Source organism: Prionailurus viverrinus, chromosome E3 (assembly GCF_022837055.1).
Source record: "Prionailurus viverrinus isolate Anna chromosome E3, UM_Priviv_1.0, whole genome shotgun sequence".
Taxonomy (NCBI): Eukaryota; Metazoa; Chordata; class Mammalia; order Carnivora; family Felidae; genus Prionailurus; species Prionailurus viverrinus.
Window position 1 is genome coordinate 19,138,605 of NC_062576.1, and position 10,993 is coordinate 19,149,597.

General features: G+C 51.2%; 1 long non-coding RNA gene across 1 annotated transcript; it reads right to left on the bottom strand.

Moving 5' to 3' along the window:
* Window positions 1-2,959: 2,959 nt before the first annotated feature.
* Window positions 2,960-10,993, bottom strand: LOC125154817 (uncharacterized). The gene is made up of 3 exons (XR_007147933.1): window positions 9,394-10,993; window positions 3,819-8,722; window positions 2,960-3,296 (listed from the first exon to the last, which is right to left on the bottom strand). It is a non-coding gene; the product is annotated as an uncharacterized LOC125154817 (long non-coding RNA).

Sequence of the window (10,993 nt, forward strand, 5' to 3'; positions counted from 1 at the left end):
AAAAACAATTCAAACCGTAAGAGACTCTTAAATACGGACAACAAACTGAGAGTTGATGGGGGGTTGGGGGTGGGGAGAGGAAAGCGGGTGATGGGCCTTGAGGAGTGCACCTGTTGGGATGAACACTGGGTGTTGTATGGAAACCAATTTGACAGTACATTTCATCAAAAAAAAGAAGAAGAAAGAAAAAACCCCGCAAGCTTGAACTAACTAAGGCCACCGAGAGGCAGAGACCAAGTCAGAGACGGTCCAGAGGGAGAGCTGCCAGATGGCAGGGAGAGCCTGGATATAAAGATGATGGAGGAGAAAGAGGGGGATCGCAGGTGACAGAGGAGATGCGGTTCCGGCATTCAGTGCGCCAGGGCGGGTGTCCACAAACTCTTCCTGCAAAGGGCCAGGCGGTAAATAGCATGGGCTCCGTGGGCCATACAGTCACCGTGAGATCTGCTTGACTGTGCTGCTGCAGTGCGTGGCTGTGATCCAATGACCCTTTTTCACAAAACAGGCAGTGGGCAGGATTTGGCCTACAGGCCAGAGGTTGCTGACCCACGGCCTAAGGAATACAGGGAAAGAAGGCCAATTTGAGGATGCAGTTCATGAGCTGAATTTCAGCAGGACTTTTAAACAGAGAAGTTCAAGACAAAGACCAATCTAGAGATGAAGAGATTCCAGGACTAGAGACATAAAATTAAGGAGCACCCAGAGGGGTTCAGTCGGTTAAGCATCTGACTCTTGATCTCGGCTCAGGTCACGATCTCCCGGTTTGTGAGTTTGAGCCTCGCGTCAGGCTCCGCCCTCACAGCGTGGAGCCTGCTTGGGATTCTCTTTTCCTCTCTCTCTGACCCTTCCCTGCTTGTGTGCGCTCCCTCTGTCTCTCTCTCTCTCTCTCCCAAAATAAATAAACTCAAAAAAAAAAAAAAAAAAAAGATATCAAGTTGAAAGTCATCAGCCGTGTGGCGGTAGGTATAGGGATAGGACCAGGGATACGGTCTGAGAGGACAGAAGATGAGGCACACCTCCCAGTCCAAATACGGGGGCGGACATGCAATGGCACTTCAGATCACTGTGTCCCTGGAAAGACAGGGACATTATAATCTAACCCCCCTTAACTCAAACTTTTTAAAAAAGAGGGTCCTATTTTGACTTGGAGTTCTCAATCCCTTTTCCAAAATAAATAACGTTAAACTTTCAAATTCATAGATGAGAACGAAAACTTCCCACTGGCTAGAAAATAAGGCAGTGCTCCAGTGTTTTTTTCTTTTGAAATATTTTACACTCCAAAATTATATAATAGGGGGTATAGCTCAGGGGTAGAGCATCTGACTGCAAAATTATGTGACATATACGTAAAGCACAACGAATAATGATAAAGCAAATGTCCCATCCCCATCTCAAGAAAGCGTTCACTACCAAAACACCACGGTCCAACTTTTCATTCGGTAAGAATCAGTCTCGCAGCTAGAGGTCAGAGCAGGCAGCCCAAGGCCAGATGAAGCTTGCAGATAGATTTTCTCTGGCCTACGTCCAGCGGTTTCTTTTCTTTTCCTTTTTCATTGCTGATATTTAAGTATCAATAAACTTCACACAAAAAAATCACCGTTCTGGAGTATCCTTAAAAATGAGAAGGTGGGTGTTCCTGCACCCACATTCACCATGTCAACAGGTAGCTAGACTTGCCAAGAGCAAGCAAGCCCGTGCAATGAGCTAGTTTTGCTATTCCTCGCCTCTTCTACTGCCCTACAATTACCTTCCCTTCGCTTATTAATTTTACCTGCCTAGCACTTGAGTCTGTGACCCCTAGTTACAGAACATCATTGTGGTTTCTCACTTTCTGGAGTAAGGGGGCATTACCTAGAGTGAAAGGCAAAACAAAACAAAACAAAACAAAACAAAACAAAACACAAAAAACCATCTCAGACTCTCTCAATAGGAGCATTACTGCTGACTAAACCAGCTCCATAACCCCTTATCCATCACTTTGAAATCTAAAAAACAAGGTTTTTGGGTAACTTATTTGGTAACAAACTTGACCTGAACTAACATGAAGCCATTTACAATCTTTAAGTGTTCCATATAGCATGAAGTACCTTTATATTTTCACTCTAGAAATATTCACATATTCAACAAAGGGCTGCTGACCCACACCATGGATTCTACAGTAACAGCATATGTACATTTTAACTTTTCTAAAATCTGAAAAAGGGGCGCCTGGGTGGCTCCGTGGATTAAGCGTCCGACTTCGGCTCGGGTCATGATCTCGAGGTCCGTGAGTTCGAGCCCGGCGTCTGGCCCTGTGCTGACAGCTCAGAGCCTGGGAAGGGGGCAGGGTGGGGGGGTGAGGCCTGGGGAAAGCTTGGGTCCAGACCCCAGAGGACGATGCTCAGCGGGGCCGGGACAATGGGCGGCGGGGACCCGCGCTGGTGGGGGGTGGGGGGGGGCGGGACCCGGGAGGCCGGCCCGCCCCGCTGTTCCCGGGGGCTTGGGCAGCGGCTCCGAGCTGGGCGCCTGGCCACTGCGTGGCGCAGGCTTCGTCCCTGGCACGCAGTGGACCCGGTGTGGAGCGGGCGGGCGGCCGGGCCGGAGCACGGGGCCCCGCGGGGCAGCGGGCCCGCCCCAGCCCGGGACACGACCCCGACCCCCGGTCCCCGACAGGCACGCTGCCGGCCGGCCCGGCAGGGCTCACTCACCTGCCCACGGTCTGGTTGGCGAGCTGCATCGGGCGGTTCAAGGGCAGCGGCAGCGGCGGCCCGCGGGGCTCGGACCTGGCGCGGCTACATCGCTTCCGGGCCGAGGCGGCAGCGGCGGCGGCGGCTGCTGCTGCGCCTGCTGCAGGGGCTGAGTGGCGGCGGCTGCGCCGGCTGCGGTGCAACTGCGGCGGCTGCTGCGGCTGAGCGGCGGCTGCTGCTGCGCCTGCTGCGGGGGCTGAGCGGCGGCTGCCGCGGCGACTGCGGCGGCGACAGCGGCGGCGGCGGCTGCTGCGGCTGAGCGGCGGCTGCTGCTGCGACGGCTGTGGCGGTGGGTGAGCGGCAGCGGCTGCTCCGGCTGTGGCTGCTACTGCGGCTGCCGCCGCGGCTGAGCGGCGGCGGCTACGCCGGTTGCGGCTGCTACTGCGGTGGCTGCGGCGGCTGAGCGGCGGTTGCTGCTGCGCCTGCTGCTGCGCCGGCTGCGGCTGCTACTGCGGCTGCGGTGGCGGCTGAGCGGCGGCGGCTGCGCCGGCCGCGGGTGCTACTGTGGCGGGTGCGGCGACTGAGCTGCTGCTGCGCCGACTGCGGCTGCTACCGCGGCTGCTGCGGCGGCTGAGAGGCGGCGGCGGCAGCTGCTATGGCGGCTGAGGCGGCTCCGGGCCGGAGCCCCACCCTCGCCGCGTGACTTCCAGTGCCGCCCTCTGCCAGGCTCAGGCGCCGCGCGCGGTCTGACCCCGCCGCCCTAGCCCCGGCCGCCCCCCCACCCTGGCTGCCCCGCAGACGCATGGAGCCCCCCCCCCCCCCACCCCGTCCAGGCGCCGCCTGGGTCCCGACTCCCGACCCCTGCTAGGCGGGGCACCGGTGGGTGGGGGCAGCAGGCGCCAGCGGCGTGACCCTGCGATCCTGGCGGTCGGGAACAGCCACACCCGGGCTTGGGGCGCTCTGGGCACGGGGCGGGACCCGCGAGGGGGGCTGGGGGGCGATGGTGGGAGACGCGAGGGGTTGGGTAGGCGGTTGCCTCCGGATGCCCCCTTTAGGACTGTGCGGACGCGCGGGTGTAGACCTGTTTCTACCTCCTAGGTGGATGGGTGCTGGCACTGTGCACATTTCATGTCAATTACAAGAAATTGTTACCTGGAAACCACAAGCTGCAGAGCGCTGTGTGCTTTGATTGGACTTCCCGGGAAAGTCCAAGGCGAGAGGCATTTTCCCCCGCAGGTGCTCACAGGTACCTGGGGACCCCCAGGGATGGCCGCGGGGCAGTGGGGGGAGGGTAAGGGATGGGAGGTCGTGGGCAGGGCTCTCGCGGACCCTAGCAGCCCCGCGTGCGGTGTGGCGTTGCCTAGAAACGCCTGATTGTGATTTGATATTTAGCCTCGCGCAGGCCTCCCTCTGGAGACAGTTAGCGGGACTGTCCGACTGCGCTGGACGCTTTTTGCCGAGCGGACCAGGTCAGTTCTGTGACCCGCAGCGATGTCCTTTTCGTTTGGTGGCCTGGGCCATTCCCTAGAGCAAGTGGGTGGCAGTGTGGCTTCCTTCACTGACCGCATCTCGGAGGTCATCAAAGATGTGCGGGTGGAGGGAACCGACAAGGTGGGAGAAGGACCTGACTCTGACCGAAAAGAGAGTCAAGTGAGTCGGGAAACCTTAAGATCGGAGAATCAGAGACTTAAAAGTCTTTGTAGTCACCTGGAAGAGAAGTATGAAGCCTCGGAGCTTCAAATAAAGCGGCAGACTCTTAGCTACCGACATCAGCTGCAACAGAAAGAGGTAGAAATGAAACTTCTTAAAGTGAGACACATAGGGCTCAAGAACCAGTTGCTGGAGCTCCAATCAGCCCTTCAATCCACCACAGCGTCACCTTCCTTGGGTTACGGTATCAACTACTTTGCGTCAGCTTCCCCGGGGGATGACCTGGACTTTGCTGACCTCATTTGGTCACAACAAGAAATAAGCAGACTGTCAAATGAAGTTTTAAGACTGGAGGCTGAAGTTAGCCATCGGAAGCATTTGTCCCAGACTTCAGCACCGGGAGCGAATAGCGCCGAGCAAAATGAAATCTACAAACTGCAGGTTACCATCAGGGAACTCGAACAGAATCGACAGGAGGCAATTGATGACCATCAACTTGAAAAGGCAGTACTGCAGAACGTCTATCAACAGACACTGGCAGAGATACGTCGCAGGTACCATCAAAAGTCAAGAGGCTATGAAAAAAGAATCAAAGAACTGGAAAATCTGTTAGAGAAGGACGACTCTGGACTCAGAGCAGCTGATGAGTCTGTCATTGAGCATATGCAAAACACCATTCAAGTGCTACAGACTGAAAAAGCAGAGTCTACCAGGAAAATTGAAGAACTTGAGGACACCGTCAAAGACATCAATAGCAAATTATCTTCGGTAGAAAGTGAGAGAGACGCTTTAAGGAGAGAATGGGACCGGATACATGAGGAAAAGAAAGAGAGGATTGAAGAATGGGAATCGCAGCCTTCCGTGTTGAGGCAAAGTGATACAGTGACGGAAAAGGAAAGAGTTCTTTCCGAGAGTACAGCGGTGGAAGAAGCGTCTGGACTGCGGCAAGTGCTGTCCGATGCGGAAAAGGAGATGACGCCACGGTGTAGCTTAACCCAGGGTGACAATCTCATTGGAGACGATCTGAAACTTGAAGAGCCACTCTACGTTTTAGAACAAGAAAACTCATTAGGTCACGGACGGGAAGCACTTCAACTGGCACTTTGGAAAGTGAGCCATGAGCAGGAAGTCATTGAACGTACGGCTCCAGGAGGTGTGAATTTGGATTCAGAAGGAGAGCATTTAAGACGTGACTTGGAGGCCGACGGACAAAAATCCACTCAGGGTAGGGCCGAGAAGGAACTCCCAACAGCAGAGCTGGGGGACTTCGATGGACAGAAACAAACCACACAGCCCAGGGTTTGGATGAAAGGTCAGCTATCAGAACCACAAAATGAAGGCAACGGCATCAACGGCAACGTGGAACACGATCTCAATGATGAAAAGAGAGCTTGTCCATGTGAAGAGGAGCAAATGGACAGAGCTAAAGACTTAGATGCGCAAAACGAAGAATCACCTCAAAGTCAACTGGCTGTTAATGATTTGCATCGGTCAGATCCGTCGCAAACACATACTTTAAACATCCCGAAGGAGAACGTTGAACTTAAGGAACATATTAAACAAGACGAGGAGGAATCTGCTAGAGCTGAGAAGGAGCCAGCACAGTCTCTTAATCAAGACTCTGACAATACTGTTGAAGATGACTCACTTCCACGGAGGGAAACGACGGTTAGAAAGTTGCAGCAAAGCCTTTCAGAAATGGAAGAGCTGAATGGCAATTTAAAGAAAGCTGCTTGCAATCTCAAGGTGGAAAATGGAAAGTTGGTTTTGGAGCTTGAAGACGTAAGACGTCGGCTGGAAGAAACTACTGTCTGTAACCGTAAGAATTCTCTGGAAACAAAATCTATTACGCGGGCCTTAAAAATAGAAAAAGGACAGTTAATCGTAAAATTGTGCCGGGCTGAAAAGAAGCTGTTGGAGGAAACAGCCAGGTATGAGCAAGCTATTAAAGAACTGACCAACACGTATCACTTGTCTAAGTCCTCCTCCCACTTAGAGCAGGAGTGTTTAATTCAACGCAGTCAAGAGAAAGACGATGAAATACTACAACTCAAAAAGAGTGTTGAGCAGATGGATGCCGACCATAGAGACACTAAGGAAATGCTCTCCTCTGCTCTGGAGGAGCATAAGCGATTGACACAACTTATTAAAGAGAAAGAAATCTGTATTGAAAAACTTGAGAGAAGGCCAGAGCTCCAGGAGCTATTAGAGAAGTACGTCCAAGTCGTAAGAGAAAACGAAATTTTACAGCAAACCGTGGAGGAGCAAGACGTTCGTCTTGCATCCACCAGAGAAGAAAATGAATTTCTGCAAGACGAATTGGAGTGTCTGAGAGAACACAGCCAAACCGTACCTGTGGTCGACCCGCAAACGCAAGACTGTATCATGGAACTAGAATCCGAGGTGTATCAGCTGAATGTAGAAAGAGTCTGTCTGGTAGACGAAATCAAACAACAACAAAAGATCATTGAGGATCAACGCCAGGCTAAGCTGCAATGGCTTCGTTCTTTACAAGACCAGAAACGGAAGGTAGATGATCTAACACACCAGCATGAGCAAATGAACATTCAACACGCTCAGCTCCTTTTAGCGAAAGATGAGGAGATTAAGATTTTGCAGAACACAGTAGAGCAAATGAAAGCCCAGATCCTTCAAAAACCCAGCACATTCCTACAAAACATTCTGATGTTTCTCAAGTAACAACGATTCAGCATCTTCCTGTAGAAAAACGGAAGTGAAAAGCATGATTTACCTGAAGCTGAAACTGAAAGATTAAGTAAAAGGAACAAAAGGCCAAGAATTGGAGATTAAAAATTAAAAAAAGAAATAAAAGAAAGAAAAGAAAAGAATTGGAGATTAAACTCCTCACTGAAAAGAACATCTGATTAACTGAACAGACTGAACACCCATCCAAAGAGGAGACTGGTAAACTAACTCAGATTATCCGGCAAAAAGATGTGGAGAGAGACGACCGCCCCAGCAGGACGTCTGTGGCTTCCTACAACCAGAATGTGGCAAACCTTCAGCAGCAATTGCAAGGTATGCTTTGGAAAGAGAACAAGTATTAGCTGCCTTACAGGAGAACTAGGGAAAACAGCAATCTGAACAGAGAGTACCACAAAATGACAGATAGAATGGTTGCCAAAGAAGCATATCTCATGAAGCTGTAAGAGGAAAATATTCACTAGAATTGAGTCTAGCGACCAGGACGTGTTTAGAGAAACGATTCAGAATTTGTCACACGTTATTCAAGAAAAAGACACTGGAGTGGATGCATTAAGGCAGGAATGTCAGGCTTTATTGGCAATTTTGCCAAACTCACCGTGACAATAATCCTAGACTACAGATGACCTGTACTGGCCTGGTCCAGAGTCACGAAGGAAACGAAATCAAACGAAAAAAATTCCGAAACAGGACTGACACAAATGCAGCTCAGCACCGCGGAGCTCTGCAATGGCAAGGATCTGCTTTTAGGGAAATTCGCCATCATTTCGTTCCAGCCCTCCACCGAATCATCCGAGTCAGCAGGCTCTCCTAAGGCAATTAAGTCTGACGTATCGAGTGAGTCTTCTCGATTGCTCCATCAAGAGGTAGAGGAGCTCAGAGAGTCAAAGCAGGAAAAAAGATGCCACAATGAGAACCCTCCAGGACGATAACCAGACACTGTCTGCTTCGACTGCTGCCCCTTCAGAACTGGAAAGAAAACAACACGAACACCCCGATTCGGAGATCAAGCAGCTCAAGGAGAAGCGAGATGTTTTACCAAACTTACTTCAGGAAACACAGCTCCTGTTTTCCCAAAGCAGAAAACGCGATGAATTGCTTCCCCTGAACGAGAATTTCACCGGCGACGTGGGTGAAAAGGAACTATTGAGGCAGGCAGTAACAAATCTGAAGGAGGCTGAGTACTGGCTTTAGGAAAAGTACCACCATGTCTTAAAACTATCCTTGGATCCACACCCAGAAACACAGACGGGATTTCCCAAGCCACGGCCACTGCTGTGTCTCTGATTAACCCACCTGGACCGGAAACGGATGGGGGTGGGCATCATCTTCTAAATGCTGTGACTGACACTTTACCCACGTACGACACCATTAATACTGTCACCTGGGAAGAGGACTGACCTGGCCAAAGACCTTTCAAAGCAATACAGGATTCTTAAGCCAGAGAGGAGACAGTATTTGAAAGAAACCGAGTCACTATGCGTGTGTACCTTTTCACTAAATGGCCTTTTGCGAAATGTAATAGATTTATAGTTTTGGTTTAAGTTAAATAAAAATATTCTTAATATTTGAAGAGACTGTCTTTTAAGGACTGCAGAGGTATTCACCAAACTGAAAACAGTGGCTACTTGTGGGGCACCTGGGTGGCTCAGTCGGTTGAGCGTCCGAAAAAGAGCTCAGGTCTATAGGCAGGAGGGAGCAGGAAGAAGGAAGTAAAAAAAAGGTGGGTTGGTTATTGCAAGGTTCCTTTCCTTTAGGGGATGTAAGGGGCTTATCATGCAGATGACCTGACTCATGATGATCAGGCCAGTCAACGGTTTAAGGTTCCCTATCTGGGAGAGCCAAAACTGTAATTACGTGAAGCCTCAGTTTGGTGGAGTGGGACTTAGCATAAGCGACTCCAGTTTGGGTATGCTGTCTTGTCTTTAACACTCTCAAGGTGGAAAGAACCAGCACTGGAAAGGCTCGCCCAGTTGCCACTAGAGAAGGAGGGGCATCTGCTTCAGGGCTCTGCACTAAAGCACCCCTAAAGCACCAGGGGTCAAGTGGGGCCTTAAGTACAGTCTACGCTTTCCTCACCAAAGCACATTCCCTGGTTCAGGGCTGAATGTGCCAGGGGAAAGAGACACATTCTCCTCCAAGAAGGAGCCCTCCCATTGCCAAGCTTGTGTGGCCAAGGGGTTGTGTCTACCCAGAGGGGGCACATCTTGCAAATCCACTCAAAGGCATTATAGAAGCTAGCAGCAAGCCTGAGCTGTACCACCCCTGCACTGCTGTGGCCCCTCCGATCTCTACGACCCCTCAGAACATGGAGGACAGGTTCCTATGGACCCCATCCCCGAATCAGGCTTACCCTGACAGGTCACCTGAAGAGCAACCTTTGGTTCATTATGAATCACAAATCATTTCCAAAATAGGAAGCTGCCTAAAGGCTGGCATGAGCTCCCCGTGAACTGCTGTAGGAGGCAGATGGTTGCCAATTAAGGTAGGACTCGGCCATCATGGATTCAGCAGGGCTTTAAACGGGGTGCCTCAAACAGGCTTTGTTCACGCGCCGAGAGGCTCCAGCTCTAAATGCCGAGGCACCTTCGCCCTGGCCTGTCCTTGTTGTTTCCAGAGCTGACAGAAGCCCAGCTGTGGATGTTCAGGGACATCTTTGGGCAGAATACCAAGCCTCACCGCAGTCGGCCCCTGTTCAATTAAGAGAAGAGAGGACTGATAAATGTTCGGTTTATTTGCATCCCCTCAAATATCCAACACGAGGGAGAGAAGAATCTCATACATTCTGAAGTAACTTAAACTCATTAACATTGAAAAAAAGAAAGAAGGGAAGAAAGCATTCTGCAGCAATGAGCTGACACAGAGAACAGGGATTTGGTGATGTCACACAACAAGCCAAAGATGTGGCTCAGAAAAGACAGGAAACCCACTCGGGATACTTAAAAGTATGACCGCTCAGCTAGCTAGCTAACCAACTAACCAGACAGGCAAACCAGGACCAGGAGATCAGTCTCAAACACCCTGTGAAGTGAGGATGGACGGTTGAGTTCTGTTCTCAATGTGAAACCCGAATGAATTATCCTGGAGGAGGGAGAACTGCTATCAATTAAACAAACAATATGCGATAAAAGAGCTGTGTGATGATAACCATTAAGCACATTCCTTCAGATGCTGTACACACATTTCATGCCCTCTGTTCAAGACATAGGCTCCTCATCTGTCACAGTCACACACACATGATGTACGTACTTGCTCTGATGCCAGCAGATCCCTCGGCACGCACACCACTCACCAGAGACCACCCAGGGAAAGGGCCTCCACACGCCGACCGCACGTGCACCTTCATCCATTCCCCTGCCTCAGAGCCACACGTACCAGTTGCCAGCCTCTTCATGCCTAGCAAGATGATGGAACGTTCTGCAAAGCTGGTGGGGTCACTCTACTCCTCAGGAAGGTGCCACCTCCTGTGGCCTTGTGTGGCCCCTGGCTTGGGTCATGGCACTGCAAGCACTGCTCTGCTCCCCCTAAGGGTGTAAGGACCCTGTTGACCTGAAGCTCCAGGTTGGCCATCCACAAGTCAGTACCTGTGATCTATCCTAGGCTGTGAGGACCCGGGGAAGACACAGGAAGACACCCACTTCTGTCCTCTGGGAAGTCCTGCTGCTCTGTTCTCTGTGAAACAGAGAGTTATAAATGCAGAAGGAACCAGCCAGACTGGGGATATAAACAAGGGCAGCTGGCTGGGTGGCCCCCCGTGAATGAAGCCCTAGGCCCCATTTCAAGAAGACAGATGCTGCCCAAGCCCTAGATTAGAAGAGAAGCTAGAAATAGGATTTTCAAAGGAACGCTCCTCATTGAAAAAAAATACTATCAGGACACATGGGTGGCCGTCAGCTGAGCGTCTGACTTCGGCTCAGCTCATGATCTCAATGGGGATGGGTTCGAGCCCCACA